Here is a 19085-nt window from a genome sequence, read left to right as displayed (position 1 = left end):
GCCCTCATTTCATGGCTGGGAGCACATGCCAGCCTGACTGAGGTGAACAGGGGTGCAGAACACCCGGTGTACAGAGGGTGGAGAACAGGACTGGGGAAGGACATACTTCCTTCAGAACTTCTGGATCTTCTCCTAAGGTATCCCTGTGGCTGAGACACCATGTGGTACAAGGAAATGTTGTGGATCTAGAAACTCTCCCCTGACTCCAGCTGCCCTATAATTTACTCTGTTTCAAACTGTGCTTCCAAGCCTCAGTGCAACCCCTAAATGCCTGAGAGATCATTTAATTGCAGTCCACTTCAGACAGCAAAGTGCTGCCTTCTCCCAGGTCAGTCTGACACAACTCACCTTCTCTCTAAGGGAGACTCCATCATCTCTCAGATTGGCCCCAAAATTCCACACCCAGCTCTTTTACAGGAAAAGTTATTTCCCTGCCTTTTCAAAACATAAAAAAACCCTCAAAGTTTACAAACATGCACTGCCCAGGCAGGTGCTCTTGGACGTGCTCAGCTTTTTTTCAGTATAGTCATTCTCTCCATGAAACACTGCACTGGACACGTGGTTCCTTCCCTAATAAACAGGGCTTTGGGACCCTGACAGCTCAGCTGAGGAAAAAAAAAAAAAAACCCAAGCACTGAAGCAGGAAGTAAAGATATCTGAAAAATGCTCCAAAGCTTCAGCTTCCAATAAACATATGAACTATAGCAACTGCCAAGAATTATGACTGCATGACATTACAACCAGCTCCTTGCTCTTATTAAAAAGTGAGCCCGGGCATCCGATGGGCAGATGGGCAGCACCACACAATCTGCTCTGAGCCACCATCTGAGCTTTAATGGATGCTCAAAAGTTGCCACAAAGCAAAAGTTTTCACCTTCAGGAAACACGTGAGCTCTACAAACAGCTGGATGCTGGGATTTGGTGGTGTGTGTAGACTGAAGTGAGGAAATTTGGAATTTCAGACTGTTTTTTGTATGGTCTGGAATGTGATGTCTTTCAGTCTTCCTGCTACAGGAATATAATGGGTCCTGATTGCTAGTTTTAAATAGAGGAAGGTAATTTGCACATTTTTTGTAAGTGAAAGTTAATTGTCTTGGAAAATGTTAAACTGATGAACTTCTTTATTTCCTGATGAGCATGAGAGGTGACAAAGTGAGACCCTCGGAAGCATAGCAACATCACCAAGATACTCCATGCAAATCTTGAGAGATCACCTCTAGCAAGATGAGGATTATTTTGCATCGACAGTCCCTGATTTTACAAAATGCCAGCTTTCTCAGTTGGGATTGGGTGCAGGATTGCTGAGATCTTTCTGTGACCACACCAACAGCCCTTGCTCTCTGTGCTCATAGATAATAACAAAGAGATGATATTTTGGAGACTGTAAACATTAAGCTGGTGCTAGTCAATCAAAAACTCTTTGCACTGTTAGGTGCAGCCCTGAGCCATAAGAAGAATATCCTGTGTCTTTTCAACACTATTTCTGAGCTATATATCCTCAAATTCCCAAAGCTATATCTGACCTAAGGTGGGATAGATGGGCAGAAGGATGTGGACAGGAAGGAAAAGAAACACCATGAGCCTTGCTGTGCTGTGGGGTCCAAAATAAAGATGCAGCACCAGCATCCAATTTGCATTTCCCAAATTTCTCCTCTGGAAATGCACTTCAATTGTGTTGGCTCTTACCCTGAGTAGTGCTGCTATGAGTCTTTGTTGGGAGTGCTCAGATTTTCCCCCTGCTTTTATAGATGTTCTTCCTTGCTGTGCTTCTTAGCAGAAGAGAGAAGCATAATTTATTAGGAGGGATGGTATTTTGATCTGTGACCATCAATAAGTCTGTGGCCTTCAGATCAAACACCATTATCAAGACATCCATTGAACTAGAAACAGCATTAGAGGGGAGACAGCTAACTCAGCATTAATCAAGAATTTATTTTCTTTTCTTGCAGTATCTGAATATTTCTGATAGCACCAAACCTCTGGCAATTCCAGGCAAACCCATACTGATTTATTAAGGGGGAGCACGCAGGCAAGTGAGTTGTGACACTGCACTACAAGCATTACACACCAGACTGATAGAATAAAAATTCCTAGGATCTGCTATTTTCATGTCAAAATCCAGAAAACTGTGAAAAAATCATCTAGCCACAAAAGTGTCTTCCACTACCAGCATCAAAATTCAGACAAGGTACAATATACATTTAGACCAGCCCAGTGTGCTGGACAAACCCAACAGTAAAACTTTCCAGTATAACCAGCATCCTTGCTTCTCTGCCTGACCACAGTTAAATCTTCATTTTAACCAGCATCTACAGCTTTCTAAACCTGGAGCTCAGACTGCAGTTGTGCTGGTCAGCTGTAAGGACAGCATCCTCATCGCTGCTCTGCACAAAGAAATTGCAGGTCTGGCTCTTTCCGCTTTCTTAATATTTATGCATCTGGTCTGGCAGCATCCATCATCAGGGTAGCCTTAGCTGGTGCCCCAGAGGGATGAAATAATGGCAATTTCAAAATGAGCCACAAGATGAACGGGAATGAGGAGGGTGGGAGGGAGCTGCTCTCAGGAGTCTGTCAGGGTTAGGTTATGTCAGGCAGTACCTCTTGTGGCACAGGAAGAAAAATAAAACACCACAAATCAGCAGCAAAGGAAAACAAGGGGTGTGAGCCTGTTCTAGCAGGGGGTTGGGGTGGGAGAAGAGCTTGGCAGAACCTTGAACAGGATAAACATTGCCAAGGGATGAGGGCCTGGGTAAAGGCATGCCTTGTAAGGGACCCTGCAATCTTCAGGCGTGGGGATGAGCCGCTCCTGGAGCACAGACCATGCACCCACATCTCCCACAACCAGCACAGGCAGGGGCAGAAAGTCTCTCTTCTCAGCCTCTGGAGAGCAAGTCACCAAAAGGCAGCAGCTCTGCAGGCCCCAGGAGCAGAGGGAATGCCAGATTTCAGCTGGGAAGCTGCTCTTTGCCATGGAGCTGCTCTCAGAGCTTTTCCTGGCTGCAGGGGGACAGGGGGTTCCCCCCAGCTGCACACCTGATGGAGCAGGGTAAGGGCAGCTTGGTCCCTGCAGGACAGCAGGGTGACAGAAAATGGCCCTTTTTAACACAGAGCTTTGTTTCACACACCACATAAATTCCCTCCTCCCAAACTCCACAAGGAGGAACTTGGCTGAAGTTCTGCTGCATCGTCAGGGCTTTAGATTAACAGAGACAACAAAGTAAATTACTAATCCCGAGGAGCAGGCAGGGTATCACGCATTCCTTCACCATGTTAAGTGCCCAGCTGAGGGGGAAGGGCAAGAAAGGATTTCCAATCCTGTACAAACATTTTGAGCCTCTAAATTGAAGCCAGCCCCAAAAATTCCTGTTGCTATTTTTTGTTTTTTGACAGTAGCACCAGATGAAATAATTTTGCACTGGACAAACATGCTGTGGATTGACAAAAGGCAGAAAAGCGTGAGGTTTTTTACCTCTTCCATCAGTGAGATGAAGGCTTCCCATCTTTCCAAAGCTTTTTCCCTGCAGCCCATCATCCTCTGCCTCCCAATACAGAAAGTGCAGCTGCACCCTGAGCTGGGGTGGGACACACTCAGAAGGTCTGAAAGCCCAAACAGCACCAGGTGAAACCTTTTCCTTGGCAGGTGTGAACTTAATCTAGTGTCCATCACCTCAAGCAACCCCTTCACTCACCACCTCACCCAGATTCCTCCAAATAAGAGTTCAAAGCACTGATTCTGAGCCATCAAACCTCTGGTCCTTGAGAATGCTCAGAAAATACTGGAACCCCAGCCCTGCTGGTGCAGGGGGACAGGACAGTCTCTCCAGGCTGCCAGCTGGAGGTCATTCCCCATCCTGCTCTTCAAAGCCACCTCGTGGGCCCCAGCAATGCTTTGAAGGACATCCTGGGACAACAGGGATGTCACAGGAGCAGGAAGGGGGGAGGAACATTAGAGCCCAGCTGCCTCACTGGATTTGTGTATGGGGGTGGCAGGTTCACAGATAGCTATTCCTTTAACTTTTGGATTTCTGTGTCTGTTTGAAGGGCTGTACCAGCTGTGCTATATAACCAGAACACAGAAAATTGGGCTAGAAATGCCACGATAACCAGAACCCCAAATCCTAACTTCATACCTTTTCTTCACATTTCAAGATCCATCTCCAGGAACAAACCTATCTTTAGCTTGAAATTAAATTCCAAGTCTTAATACCTGCACAGGCTTTAACTCTTTTTCTTCTTGCAACTGATGCTAAATATTTTCCCAGCCCTCTTCTCTCAGATTAAAGGCTCCACCAAATCCAACCCCTTCCCAGCACTCCTCTGGGATCATGGGATCACAAGCCACTGAGTTTGCTCTGAGATGTGCACAGGGATCAAAGGGTCATCAGATTTGCTGTGCATGCAGAGTGGCATCCTCTTCCCCAGAGCCAAGCACCTCGTGGGCTTCCCCAGCTCCCATGGTCTGCACCCACTGGCAAATTCTAGGCTGCAAAATGCTGTCCATTGTGGAAGGTGCCAGTCAAGGGTGTATTTGAGGCTGAGATAGGCACAGCCTATTTTATCTACACAACTGAAATATTTCCATGTTCACATCTTAACTGAGAAGATGCAGCGGAGTCTTCATCTCCTGCTCAAGGATAAAAAATGGCTTGCCTTGTCTCCCAGGGGACAAATCCATGGGGCTTGTCTCCTGGAAGCTCAATCCTGTTTTGGGCAGGGTGGTCAGGTGTGGGTAACTCCAAGCCACTTCTCACACACACCAGATTTCAGCTGAGACAGGGGACTCAGTGGGAAGGCTCACATCAGTGGACTGATGACATTCAGCATTGCAGGTGTAATGTAAATAAACAGTCAGAGGAAAGGAGAGCATCATTTCTTTTTATGCTGCACCAATCCTCTGTAAATACTCAGAGCTTTTAGTATTAACTACCCCAGACAGTGAAAAAAAACAGGATGAAGAGAGGACATCACAGGAGTCCTTGCACTAGTTGTTTGGTTTTTTTCCCTTTTTAGCCTAGTTTCCTGAGGAAAAAAAGGCTTATCTGGTCATGCTGTCTGTCTTTTAATCCCCTCTAATAACTTTTGAATCCATTGGCCAATTTCAACCACACTTGAGACAGATGTAGTTATTTCAGACATACTAAACTGATGGTATAGAAAGGGAGAGCTAAGTAATATAAATCAGTGGGAGCTTGTGCCTCCAACCCCTTATCCATTCTGAGAGCTGGAAGTCAGCATGTCCATAGTTTAGGAATGCAAAGGAATCTTCAAAAGCCATTGCACACATTGCCATTTAGCCCCACAAGTGGTCAGGAAGAAACCATGGGCTTGGAAGGGTGAGTTAAAGGTAAATGAACTAGACCCATAGGAAATCATGTTAAATTAGTTTTGCCACTCTCAAAGCAATGGGAGTTTTATTTTTCCTGTTTAAGGATAATAACCTCAGAAAAGCAGAACCAGTGTGTCTGTGCAGAGATTAACACTGTGGCTTCCTCTCTCATCCTTTTCTGCCTTGAAAGAGTGAAAAGTAAAACTGAAGGAAGTTTTCCTGAAGGAAGAGGAGGAAACCACCACAGATAACATGAACCAATCCCTTAAAGCAGGGCCAAGCAGAATAACAAGACCATCAAAGCCACTCAGCTCTGCTTTTGGTTCAGGGGCAATAACTTCCTGCAAAGCTTCTGTCCAGGGCAGCAAAGAGCAGTGAAACACTCCCACAGGAGCCTGATGGTTGGGTTGAAATCCTGCTCTCCCGAGAGCAGCATATGGTGCACGAGAGCTGCAGAAGCAGCCTCTGAATTTACCCACACTTTTAGTTTTATTTCCCTGCCTACACACCGAGGATCTGCAGCTAGAAACAGGACCTTGGTGCCTCACCAGGAGGTTCTGTGCATGCAGGCACGATATGATGAGAGCAAGTTGTAAGCCAGGAGCAGAAATATGCTCCCAAACCCTTGTGCCCTTGCCACAATTGGATGCAGGCAAGCACGGGACTAACAGAACTTTTTCCCACATGGCAAGCTCAACATGTTTCAAAGCTTACACACACACACCAAAAAAAATAAAAAATCTAGCTCAGCTGCTCTATATCATGAGAAATGGCTGATGTGCCCAGCACACTGGCAGACTGCCTGGCTACCAGCTGTGGTCTGACTCCTAACCCTGCTAAAAACAGAGGTCTGCCAGTGGACACAGTGCCACAGAAGCTGCAGAAAACAATGCCTGCCTTTGGATGAGCCTGAGAAACCACGATCAGGGCCAACAAGACAAACAGAGCTGGGGGTGAGACTTTAGGCAGCTGGGCTCTGTTCTCTGGGGATAGCAATGACCTGGCATCCTGGAAGTGGTAGGAAAACTCAGCCCTGGGCTCTGCCTGGAGGGCAAGAAGTTCAAAGGACTCTAAACTGGCCTGTGGCCAGGCTGAGAGGAGTGTTTAACTGGGTGCCTGTAAGATGCATTTCAAACATTCCCCTAAAAATGCCATTTCCATGTAAGTCCTAGCGAGGCAGGCTTGCTCCACTCCTCTCCCAGTTAAGGAATGCAGCAATTATGCCCACAATGGCAGATCATCTCCCTGCTCCAGAGCCAAGCTGCTTTCCCATCAGCCAGCTCTGATTCTGGAGGCAGCTCTCACCTCAAAATCACCACCTGACAGGCAAACTCAAGCTGCTGGCTTTGAAAATTGGAAGGACAAGGCTTCAGGTGTCAGGAAGGCCAAAACACACTTGGAATTGCTTTTTCTGGGTTGGTAAGTGCAGATGTGAAAGGTCAGCCTCCATGATCTCTGGGAACCTTGTGCTCTATTTCTCTCTCCTGCCCTCATGAGCACTTCCATGCAGCCTGTATACACAACAAAAACTCCATAATTATTAACCAGCTTGTGATTTTCAATGTCACATATGCTCAGCCATCTCTAAGATTCAGGATTTACTGTCTGCATTTCCTGCAAGTCTTGTCTTGAAGGCAGCCCCAGGGCTGCTGTCAGGAGGCAAGTTAGTACAAACTTTTTCCCACAGGAGAGTTCACCTATTTGCTCTTCCCTCATTACTGTCACTTCTGTATTCCTTCATCCTGTGAACAGATCTGTTCAGGTCAAGATGCTGAGAAAAATCTGGATTGCAAAGTCCGGTATGGTTGGTTATGTAGTTCCACCATGAAAGCCAATGACTACTTTGCAATCCTTTTCCAGAAGGTGCAGCTTGCTTGTCTCTCCTGGAACTGACAGGAACCTTGAGGAAAATCAGATTATTTTACCTCCAATAAGATAAAACAGACTGAAGTCCAGCACAGAGCTACCTCCATGTGATTTAAACAAAAGTTTTGTGGGCTTTTTTCTTTGTCATCTTGACTGGCATGAGTCCTGTGGGTCAATTGTGACCTGGAGGATTATTTCTGCCTCTAGAGGAGTTTCTTTCAGGTATACAGAAGATATGAAATGGAGATCACACACCAAGTTCATTCAGGTCTCCGGCACTGCAAGGCTGCATTATTGCAACACACTCAACAGAACTCCAACTTTCAAAACTCTTTTGTCAAAAATATAGTGAGGCAATCTGCCTTCTGAACAAATCACACCACTTGAACACATTACACATGAAATACACATCTCACTGCTGATTCACTCCTGTGCATCATTCAGCAGGAAAGTCCTTAGCAACAAACTCCAAGAAAGATTTTAGCATCAGCTATAACAGTACTGATGCAGCTCTCTGTCATGAGCTGAGCTTTGCCCCTAAGACAGGCCCTGCCTCTGGAATTCACACATACTGTGAAAAATATCTCCCCTCAATCTTGGCTGAATTCAGAGTAGGATAATTGATGTCTTTCTATTCATTTACAGCTGAATGCAGATTTCTCCTTAGCTCAACTTTTGAGCTGCCATTTGAGATCTGGAGGCAGCTGCTCCTGTGTCCTCCCCTGCCAAAAAATAAAAACTGGTCCTCTCTTAGCCACAGCAAAACAAACCTCAGCTGCAGGGTGATAGGTGTCTTTTAAATCCTCGTCACAAAAATAGCAGATAATACTTGAGGCTTGACTTTGCACATGGGCTTGATCAACACCCAGTTCAGAGGAGGTGGGAAACACAGCCATGATGGTATTTCACATCTTCACTTTTTCCTCTCCTGTCCAAGCAGAGCAGCACCTGCACAGGCAGGAGCTGGTGCCCAGCCTATGTGCCAAGAGGAGCTGCAGCTCCCTGCACTCTCAGGTTCATTGCTAATGCAACAAATAGCCTTGGGTGTGCAGTATTGGTTGTGACAAGCTGGAAGAGTTCCATGCGTCAGATGATGAAGTTGTTCTTGCTACCAGCAGGTACAATTGTCTTTTCTGCTGAACTAGCAGCACACTTTCTCCTCCATTTGGTCTTCACTTTTCCCCCTCTTTGACTACTTTTTAAATATTTCACAGATGCACTCTTGTGGCTAAGTTCTCCGGCACATTTTCAGCAGTTTCGCTGAGCGTGCATTTTCAGAGCCTATATGGGGGTAGGATCACGGTTAGAACCACTCATACCAACATGCTTTGAATGCCCTCATGTTCCTACAGCACAGTCTTGACGTGCACAGCAAACTCCATGCAGAAAAAATGCTGGGCAGACCCCAGGAGAGGTACATTCTGAGGGCTGGAGATCAGTGCAGACCTCAGAAGACAAAAGCTTTTCTGTGTTTCATCACCTAAGCAGCACATTTTAGCCATCCTGCCTCAGCAAAGCACATGCTGAGAGCACAGATGCTCCAAGTTCACACAGCACCAATGCAGAGGCACCTCCTGGCTATGTCTGGGGTCACACAAGGCCACACACGCTGTGCTCTTTCTCTACACCTGATTAACCATGTGAGGAATGCTCACACTGCTCCTGACCATGAAAACAATGAATCCAGTGCTGTCTCTTGGGGTGGGAGGTGCTTCTGCTTGGAGGGAAGCAAAAGCAAGGCGATGGGGAATGCTCACCTAAGCAGAATTCGAGGCAGGAGTGGGAAGGATTTGGGAAAAATAACTGAATGGTGGTGAAGAGAGAAGTTCCGGAAAGATATGGGTGGAAAGATCCTTCATTGGGTCCCTGGGACTGGAAGTGGCTTTCCGGAGCTCTCAGTAGAGATTTGAAGAAATGGACAAAAAATTTATTTACATTATTAAATGCATGGTGTAGGGACAACACTCTGGCTGTGTCATTCCTACAACACTTTGGGCAAGCAATTTGCCCTCAGTTTTGCCCCTGTAAAGTAACAAAAACTGTGCCCTGTGTGGTGAAAGGATGCTTCAATTATTTCTGTCCAATTAAATACCTTTTGGTGAGGGTTTTTTTTTGTTTGTTTTGCTTGGTTGGTTTGGGTTTTCTCTTTCCAACTATCTCATTTTCTCTTCTTTGAAATCCAGTGCCTCCTTTTTGCAGCCCAGTTTGGCAGTGTCATTGAAAGCCCAGGTACCTCACTCAGACAACTCAAGAGTACCCAACAACTCTCAGGGTGATCTCCCATTCTCCAGAAGACACAGGCTCTCCTCCCTGGATTGCTATTCCTCTCCTCCAAAATTCTTATTCCCTTTGCCTCAGCTGCTGCAGCCCTTCCTTTGGAGGTTATCTCAGGCCAGCCCAAGCTTCCTCAAGGCTGGTTGAACTGGGAGGAACTGCAGAGCTTCCCAGCCCAAGTGGATCAGTCTCCAAGGAGCTCTGTCTGACCCTCACTCCAGCCCTGTGGTCACTCTGTTCTGCCTTCACCCATTTCTTCCTCCTGGAGAAACAAGTGAAGTCTCACAGACAATAAAACCCAGGAGCAGTGTCTGGACAATCAACGACCTGCCCCTAAAAAATATCACTTAAAAATCATGGCAAGCAACACAAGGTGTGATCCTCTCCTTTAGCCTAAATCTAAACACATGTGCTGGTGGTCACAGAACCCAGAAGTAAAATCACATTGTCATCCAAAGATTTCACCTCTGTGATACAAATTTTTTTGCCAATTCCAATATAGAATTACTACTTTGGTAACAAAGGAGAGACATTCAGATTTTCAAAATACAGACTAGGTCTCTATGAGTTATTCAGGCATAGAAGTCACTGCTCATCAGAATAAGATTTTCTCAGTCTGTATTTAAGCATTTCAGAAAGAAACTGGCCTTGCAGCCAAGATGTTATTGCCTGGATCAGCATTATATACATGGAGGGGGGGGGAAAGTAGAAAGCTCTACTAAATGTAAAATGCTGATAGCTGTCAAGAAACCTTGTAAAGCACAACAAACAGCACACAATCACTTCAGCAATTTGAGGCTGTAGAGTGGGAAGGAAGGCCAAAACGAGGAGCACCAAACACACACAAAACATAATTTATGTTGCTAAATATACCACTGAGGGAAATGCTTATAGGGCTAAAGGGATATTGTTAAGACTCATTATTTTGGCTGCAGTACTCCCAGGCTCAGCAGCGCAGGGAGAGGTGAATCCCAAAAACCATTCTTTGTCCATTTCTAACTTGGAATCTGTTGGATTTCTCATTAGGAGCAGTGGGGGATGACTCACAGCTCACCACATCCCCTGCACACCAGTGCTTGAAGTGCTCTGTGTGCACAGAGCAAGTCCACAACAGAGCATTAATAAACCCATGGCCTGTGTGGTGATGGGGACAACAGGGGTGTCCCTGCCTCCATCACCCAGCACTCCACAGGATCCAGACTCCAGCACAAGGCAGAGCATGCTGCTGGCCCAATTTCCCAGTCCTCCCAGTCCTCAGCAGTGTGATAAACCAGCTCTCCCAGTGCAGGGGATGGTGTCATGCTGAGCACACCTAGGTCATGCAGTGCACAGCCCCATTAGAGATCCCTGGACCAGCTCCAAATGAGTAAAAGCATCCACAGCAGCACATAACGATAGTAGGTCAGGTCCTAGAAGCAATAAAACCACATTAGCAGCATGTAAAACTATGCTAAGTAGCCTCTCTGGTTTTGCCCTGAAAAAAAAATAGCCTCCTCCAGTAGCTCTTTGCTGCAACCATTTACAGGAGCACCCAGGATTCTTTTTTAGGTGCAAAGCAAAAGCTCTCAGGGTTTGGGCTGCCCCGTGGGTACAGTGGGATGGGAAGGATGATATGGACCCTCGACAGCTCATGAAATCAGCCACAGAGAGTTACCACTGCTCTTCAGTGGAGATTCCTCATGCCTGGGTTGTGACTGCCTGCAAAGTGCATGGGGCAAGAGGATTTGGGCTGCTGGAAGAAGTGATGCCTCCTTGGGGTTAAGGACACTCCTGTGTCTGAGAACCCAGGAACCCAGCTGAACTTGAATCCAAGAGTAAGACTCAGAAAATCTCCAAACTATAAATACTCAGCTTCCCAAAAAAAAAGTCAGTGAAGCACAGCTTCCCCACCAAGACACGTTTATCACTATTATTATTATTTATCACTGCAGTGATAAATAAGATAAATAAGCACACAAGAAAGGCATATGATCTCTGCAAGAAGATTGTTACAAAGAGCCTAAATTATTTTGCACACAATCCGTATTTCTTCCAAGGGGCACAACCCTACAGCTGATACTGGGATGAAAGGGAACCCAGCAGAGATTGCACTTTTATTACATATTTCTCCATCAAGCAACTGATTAAAGTTTGCATTCCAAGTACAGCTATGCTCTAGGCTTAAGAAAAATCTTCTCATTTGAAAGTCATTTCCCTCCCCTGCATCTGGGACAATCAGCAGCACGAAACAGAAAATATTAATAAATAAATATGCATCAGCCCAGAGTTCATGTTCAGTCACAGCCAAGACTTGTGTGTCTTGCTAATGGACTCCAGCATCAGGAGGTCTGAAAGACTGAATTCTCATACTTCCAGCAAATTAAAGAAAACCTCACTGTTTTGCAGGGCTTCAGCTGTGAGTTGGGAAGTTATCCTTCCTCCTCACAGACCTTGGTGCCCAGCTCAGTGATCCAGGGCTGTAGCTCACCTCCCAGCCTGGGTTTTCCCACAGAGCAGAGAACTTCTCCCAAAGTCCTGAGTGTTTCAGCCCAGCAAGAGTGTGCTGAGGACAGAGTGCCCCAATGGTGCTGTTTTGTTGCAGTCTCCAGCTAAGGATGAAGACAAAGAGGAGCATTTCACTGCTCAGCTGCAGAAGGACAGTGGCTGTAGGATGATGATTCTGGTTTGGACCCTGGTTTCATTTCTCTAAGCCCCAGTTATGTGTGGGCTGCCAGCAGAAACACAGAAGAAGGTGGCATGATATCACATACACATTTTGGGGGGAGGAAAAGAGGGTATTTGTGGTTGCCATCATGATATTTTGTGGGAACATGTATCAACTGTCTTGTATCAATATCGGGAGGTTTATAACCCCTTTAGTCTGTCCCTTAATAAAAGGGATGCTTCGAGCTTGGGTGATGTGAAGCAGATCTGTTTTGCTGAGGCTTTCTGCAGAGAAAGAATTTCACCCTTAATGAGATGCAGGGGAATTTCCCCTTTCTTATTTCCCCAGTTCTCTCCAAATATCAGCTTCATCCTTCCAATCCTGTGCTGGCCATGTTGTGCAGAGCCTGTGCACTCTTCCTGGACACTGAAAGAGCTCAGAAAAGTTTTTACCTCCTATCCCATGACAACCAAAACGCTGCACACACTCCAGAGTGCAAAATGCTTTCTTAAAAAAAGAAAGGAAGTCAAGAATAATATGATAACACGTAACACAGGCGCTTGTGTTAGAATAGAAAGAATCAGTGGCAAAACTGCAGCTAGAAAAAATGCTGGCCTTTTTAAGGGCAAAAAGGAACTTTTCAAACACATAAGGAACAAAATGTATCCCTTAAGTACCGTCAGACACAACAGTACAGAAAGGGCAGAAATGTTCAATACCTATTTCTGTTCTGTACTGGGGAAAAATCCATGTAATGGAGCAATAATATGCTGAGAATGACATTTTGCATTTAAGACTGATAAAGATGTACAAAAGGAGTCTCAAATACCCTGGTTTCTTTAGCCAGACTTTCTATATCAACAAGTTATGATAATTGAACCCAAGAGTTCCTACAGATTTGGCCAACATGTACTCTGAATGTCAGTGCTGCTGGGATGCTGTGGTGAAGCACCAGAAGAAAACCACAATTGTGGCAGTGTTTTATGTGGATAAACAGAAAGATGCGAGGGACAGAAAACATTTCTGCTTTCTGAGGGAAAAAACAGAAGAGCTGATGCAGGGTTTGGTTAATCAGGGCTCAGGGGACAGTGATAGAAACTGATGGGAACATTACCCCATTTTGGTTCTGATGTCCAAAGCACAAGGGTTGTGCTGATAAATTAGAAAGGTTTAAGGAAGTATCATTAAAGACAATTATGGACTGGAAATCAGGCTCATAGTAAACGCTGCAAAGAGCTTGATCACACCAAAGGAAATGGAAAAAGATTAATTAATCACAGTAGTACCAGCACCCTTGGACAAACACAGCTAAAACATTACTACTCCTCTGCTTATTACAGAGTACTTTGCACTCTGTCAGAATAATATAGGAGAAATCCAGTGGTCAAGAACTGGAACAAAAGAAATATTAATTAGGTGTAATGTGCACACTTTAAAGAAAATCATTTAACTATGCTTTACCAGAGACTAATAACCTACCAAAGACTGAAGGATGAAAAATCCATCCTGCTCAATTCCTCTTTTCTTGACAGTACATGCTGTAGCTGAAAAAATACTAATTATGAGGAGCCCTCTGCTATTCTGGAGACAGAGTAGATGATCACAGTTTTATTTCATGGCTTTATAATCTCTAAATTATGGAATTGAGCCTAAATTTTCCAGTCTTTTCCAAAACCATGTACTTGGGCTTCAAAACACCGCACAACACGATGTGCACGGAGCTCTGCTATAAACTGTGATGGGAGGGAGGAGGAAGCCATCCAGACAAAAACGAGCAGATGCAACAGCACAAAATAAACATCACTGCAAAAATCTAGACAGGCTCGGGGTCCCTTGGTACAGAAAGATGTCTCAGAGCTCTGCTCCCTTTCTGCCAGCAGGCTGCATTACAGACAGGCGAGCGTCACCCCGCCACACCACCTAATTGGCACCCGGCCTTCCAGGGAGTGGGAGATAGTCAGCCTAAAAATAGGCTGTCCCCTGTTTTGGCTCTCCCCTCCCTCCATCCCCCCTCAAAGGCACAAGGCTGGCAGTCCAGGGAAAACCATCCAGAAAAGCGGCAGCCTCAGGGAGGTGCTTCTGGAGAGGGAGGGTGAGGATGGGGAGCTGTCAGGGTGATGCCAAGCACAGCACAGGGGGCTGGTCCCTGCCTGCCCTCCTGCTTCTGCCAAGAGTGATTTCCAGCATCTCTAGCACTGGAGGTACAACCCAAGCCCCAGGTCCCACTGGAGGTGTGGGGACAGAGCCACACAGACTGTCCCTGCACTCCAGGATGGTGTTCCCAGCCGACTCACTGCTGGAGCAGAGCAGCTCAGCTTGGCTCTTGTGGCAGATCCCACAGCAGCTCTTTCATTGTTTCCTGCTCAGAAACTCTCTTCAGCCACCCCTTTACCCTGTGAAGGCCTTTTCTTCAACAATCCATGCAACTTTTGTTTCAAGAAACCAGCACTTGCAGGCAGCAAAGCCTCACAGGGCAGTTTTTAAAAGGAATTTCATTGACACTGGAGATCCTCACAGGACTTTGATGAACCCTAGAACTTTAGTCTGACATTTACATGCCTAAAACTCTGTATGAAGCCCAAATTAAGACATCTTACACTCTGTTATTGATGCATTCTCTCATATGCAGCTTTACAAAGCTCCAGAACATCAGCAACATTTCAGAAAGCATTGGTTCTGCTTTTAACTGGATATGACAAGTCAAAATCAATTAGCGATTGATCTCAATACTGGTTTGGTTTTTTTTAATCTATTTTTAGCCTGCCATTCAGTAACCAAAGTGAAGAAATACCATCAATGAAGCGAAGTTGCTTTGCAACAAAGCTTTCTCCTGGATTATAAGACATTTTGGGAAGTTTCTAAGCTCCTAAAGACAACAGAGTAAATAACATTGCTTATTGAATTCTGCAGAGTGCTCTAACAGCAAGACTGATGGACAGCCTAATACATGCTGTAGCTGCTATAAGCAATGACCTCCCATGCTATTCACAACTTTCACATTCATTAAAGTTGTAGGAGCCTCCTGGAAGAAATCATAATCATGTACCAGGCAACCACTCAAATATTTGCAATGCTAGCTGTGACTATAAAACAAACTTTCAAACTGGCATTGGGAAAAAAATATTCAACCTATTTGACATCCCACAGACCCAAATGTGTGAGATGCTGCTTTTTGAGTCCTGCCCTGGGCTACATGCTCCTGCAAACCAGCATGCATGTTCAGCTGGCACAATTTAAAATGAGCATGAAGTGATCATGCTCTGCATTCAGGGTGGGACCCCGGACCACTGAAGCGAGAGGAGAAAATTCCCTTGCATTCCTCCAGGTTGTTGCTCAGGTTGTTTCCTGCCTGAGCAGGACTTTGGGCTACTGTTGGGAAGGGGTAACACAACAGGTGCACAGAAGTTAAGGCAGGGTTGATCCCTGGCCACCCCCAGGGACCATCACACCACAGAAACAGTGCAGCTGGCACCAGCCCCACCTTGGAAAACAAACCTCTCAAGCCCAGGGCTGGTTGTAGGCAGCTGCGTGGCTGTGCAGTGCTGGTCAGCACAGAGTTGCTATCGGCCCAGGGATGAGAAGCTGAAAATCAGAGTGTCCAAAGGGAGTGCATGGGATGAAGGACCTCCCTGAAAGGGCTCAGCCATGAAATAGCCTCTGTGTTTTGGGGCATGAGGGCTGCTGAAACTGATGGGAACAGCACTGATAATCCCTCTAAAATGTGTTTTAAACTACCTTCTTCCCGATCCTAGCAAACAAACAGCCCTCAAAAATAAGGTCTCTAACAGAAATAAAGCTTCTTACTTAGAGCATCCACTACAAACCAAACCAAGGTGCCAGCTTGCCATTCAAATACACCATTTTCAGTGCTGTGATGCCAGCTTCTGTGTTTTCCCTGGCTCCTTGTCACCTTTGAAACTCTAAAATAACGCTGCAGAAGTTCCCTCCTGCTCCTTTCCTCCTAGAGGCCGCTGGGCCAGCAAGGACACTGCAGAGAACTGAGCACAGCTCATTATGCTCTGCACAGGGTCTGCCTGTAATATCCTCACGATGGTTCCAAGCCTCTGCACTGGGTCTGCCTGTGACACCCTCATGATGGTTCCAAGCCTCTGCACTGGGTCTGCCTGTGACACCCTCCCTCATGATGGTTCCAGTCCTCTGCACTGGGTCTGCCTGTGACACCCTCATGATGGTTCCAGTCCTCTGCACTGGGTCTGCCTGTGACACCCTCCCTCATGATGGTTCCAAGCCTCTGCACTGGGTCTGCCTGTGACACCCTCATGATTGTTCCCAGCTTTGCACCATCCTTCATCCTTTGGGGTCAGATCACCCCATTTCTGCCCATCAAGAAAAAAGGCAGCATACATCCATGGCACTCCCCAAGCAAGAGCCTGCAGACTTCATGCAATTGTCAGCTCTGAAACCACACCTGGGACACCAACACCCTGCGCAAGACGCAGGGAAAGAAGCACTTTGATCTGCAGAGGGTGGGTTTGGTTCAGCAGGGAAGGCAAAAGCTGCTGCAGAGCGAGGCGAGGAGGAGGGGCCCGAAGGTGGCTCTCAGCCACCTCCATGCTCCTTTGATCCCAGGGCCATGCTGGCTGCAGGCCAGTCCCTGCTGTGGGCTGTGTTAATCTGTGCTGGCCATGGGTGCCTCCCGGGAGGCTCGGTGGCAGCTGGAGATTACCGGGGTCAGGGACACCCTCCATTTTCCCTTCCTCGCAGCGATGGGCAGGGCAAGGGCTGGGGGAGAAACAGCCACAGCCTCAGTGCACACGAGGCAGGGGATCCTCAGAGAGATCCCTGCTGCCTCTCGTTCTGGTTTGCACCAGCTTCTTGCAATAGCTGGGCACACATGTCCCATCTGACACCACAACAGGCCAAAAATGGGGAGTATGCCACTGATGGAGCTGGAAATTGCATTTTCAATATCCTTCCTCTATTCCTGATTTTTTAAAGATATAATTTTATATTATATTTTTTATAATATAAAAGAAAAATAAAAGTTGTCTTTTACATATAGTTATTAATCCCTATCTGATGCAGTGCCAATACAGTCAAACATCCTCCCTGCACAGAGGAAGGCTCAGCTGCAAAGCCGTGGGGCAGAATTAAAGGAGGAGACATCACCTTTGTCCCTCTGTCACCTCCTCCAGTCTTTCAATAGGACCAGGCTCTCTCACAGCTCAAGGCACCCTTGGTGCCCGACCCCTGAAACCCACTCCTCCTCAGACACAAAGACCTATCCACAACCTCCTGAAGCCAATGAGGGTTTAGAGCAGGTTTGGATCCAGTGCTGAACCCACATGATGAAGCGTTTTCAGATTATTCCAAAATGCACTGAGACTCCAGGGCTTTGTTTGCAAGCTCCCTTTAAAACAATGCAATTACAGCCTACACCTGGAATTACCTGTTCTCACAGACCTAAGTGGTGGAGGTGAAGCAGCCACTGACCTAACAATGGGACACTAAACATAAAATAGAATATAATATGGAATAACACAATAAAAACTCTGTAATGTATGTGGCTGGGTCACCACACAGTCACTTTCTGACATGTGATGCTCCTTTGAGCCTCTCTACTCTCAACCCAGCAATATTCTTTAACAGCACTTGCAAAAGACAACATCCCTTAGTCCTGAACCTCTGAATCAACTTGTCCAGTGGGTTCAAAAGCTACAGACAAGACAGATACACACTGGTAAACCAATGGACAAGCCAAGCAACAAAAGATGAGTTTAAATGGCTTGTGCAACTAATGACTACATAGAAAATCATAATTTCCAGTGCAACAAAGGCATTATACTATCATTTCTTATAGTTAATAAATCCAAGTACTAAAGGGATACACAAGACATTACATCTGGCATAATAGTTAATTAAAAACCACCTAGGAGACAGCTTTAGAGAATTCCAGAGAGGGAATGATGTTTTGAAATGTAACGTTGGATCTGAAGAAGTCAAAAAGAGCTTTACCTTTGGCTTCATCAGGCTCTGGATCAGACCCTTAAAATAGTTCTGGAAATTCTCCAGAAGACTTATTTCAGCTACATTTAAGCTCTGTGCTTTGCAGCTATTCAGTAATTTTCTCTGTTAGTGTTAAACTGTCCAGGGGACTTTTCTGCTCGTAAACAAATCCTCCATCTCCCTTCTGTCGCTTTTACATCGACACTGCATCACTGACTTCAATAAACAGCCTCCTGATTCACCCTGTTATGAGACACTGAGCAGAATTAGGCACCAGAGATGTGTCTAAAAGCCTTGGTTTCAGGTTCTGAACATCACTTAGACTAATTAATAAAAGAAAACCACAGCCCAGAATATTTCAATGTTTTTGGATCACAGCCTCGTACGCAGCCACTTGCCTTGTTCCCAGGAGCCTACAACCATCATTTTGGGGTGTCTTTTAAGTACTGTTATTATTATTTTGAAAGTCTTTTATGCCATTCTCCATACCTGTGTAAAAAAAGGTGATGTGTGACCCAGTGCAGTGTTCCCAGGTTCTTTCTGGCCTGTCCTTAGAGGCAGCTAAAAAGCTTTACTGGGTCCTGACTACTGAGCACACAACACTCAGAGCAAAAGCCACCAGCCCAGCACTGCTCAGGTTTCCCAAGACAGAGAAAAACCCAAGAAACTTTTAACCAAAAGAACAAATTTTTCCAGATGTAACAGCACTTGAGGAGCAGAGCTGTGTTTCACAACTGCCAGAAAAAGCAAGTTGTTCACGCCAGGACATCCGTACACCTTGCAGGTGCTTGCTCAGGCACCGTGCGGACGCCACAAAACTTTTGGAGGTAGTCAAGTTGAGCAAATTCATAGAAAAGCAAACTCAGTATTGCTCAGGCAAAATTTCCACCACGGGCAAGGGAACTCAAGAACCCAGGGATTTTCCTAGGAAAGTTTCTACCCCAATTTCATCTTCCCATGAAGGAGGATCCAGTTCAAAACTGCCTGAATCCAGCAGGTACAGGAACA

General features: G+C 45.9%; 1 protein-coding gene across 3 annotated transcripts in view; it reads right to left on the bottom strand.

Moving 5' to 3' along the window:
• LOC135304434 (sodium channel protein type 5 subunit alpha-like) overlaps positions 1-19085 on the bottom strand; it is a 208867-nt gene that overhangs the window by 182562 nt on the left and 7220 nt on the right. The window contains exon 1 of one of the 3 annotated variants that reach the window (XM_064426923.1): positions 3470-3657. The exons of the other annotated variants lie outside the window; for them this stretch is intronic. The gene's annotated coding sequence lies outside the window, so the exon portion shown is untranslated. Of the gene's footprint in view, positions 1-3469; positions 3658-19085 lie in introns of those variants that run through there. 3 annotated transcript variants of the gene reach the window in all.

This window comes from Passer domesticus, chromosome 1 (assembly GCF_036417665.1).
Source record: "Passer domesticus isolate bPasDom1 chromosome 1, bPasDom1.hap1, whole genome shotgun sequence".
Lineage (NCBI taxonomy): Eukaryota > Metazoa > Chordata > Aves > Passeriformes > Passeridae > Passer > Passer domesticus.
Note: the sequence above shows the minus strand (reverse complement) of the source record. Positions and strands in the feature narration are given on the sequence as shown.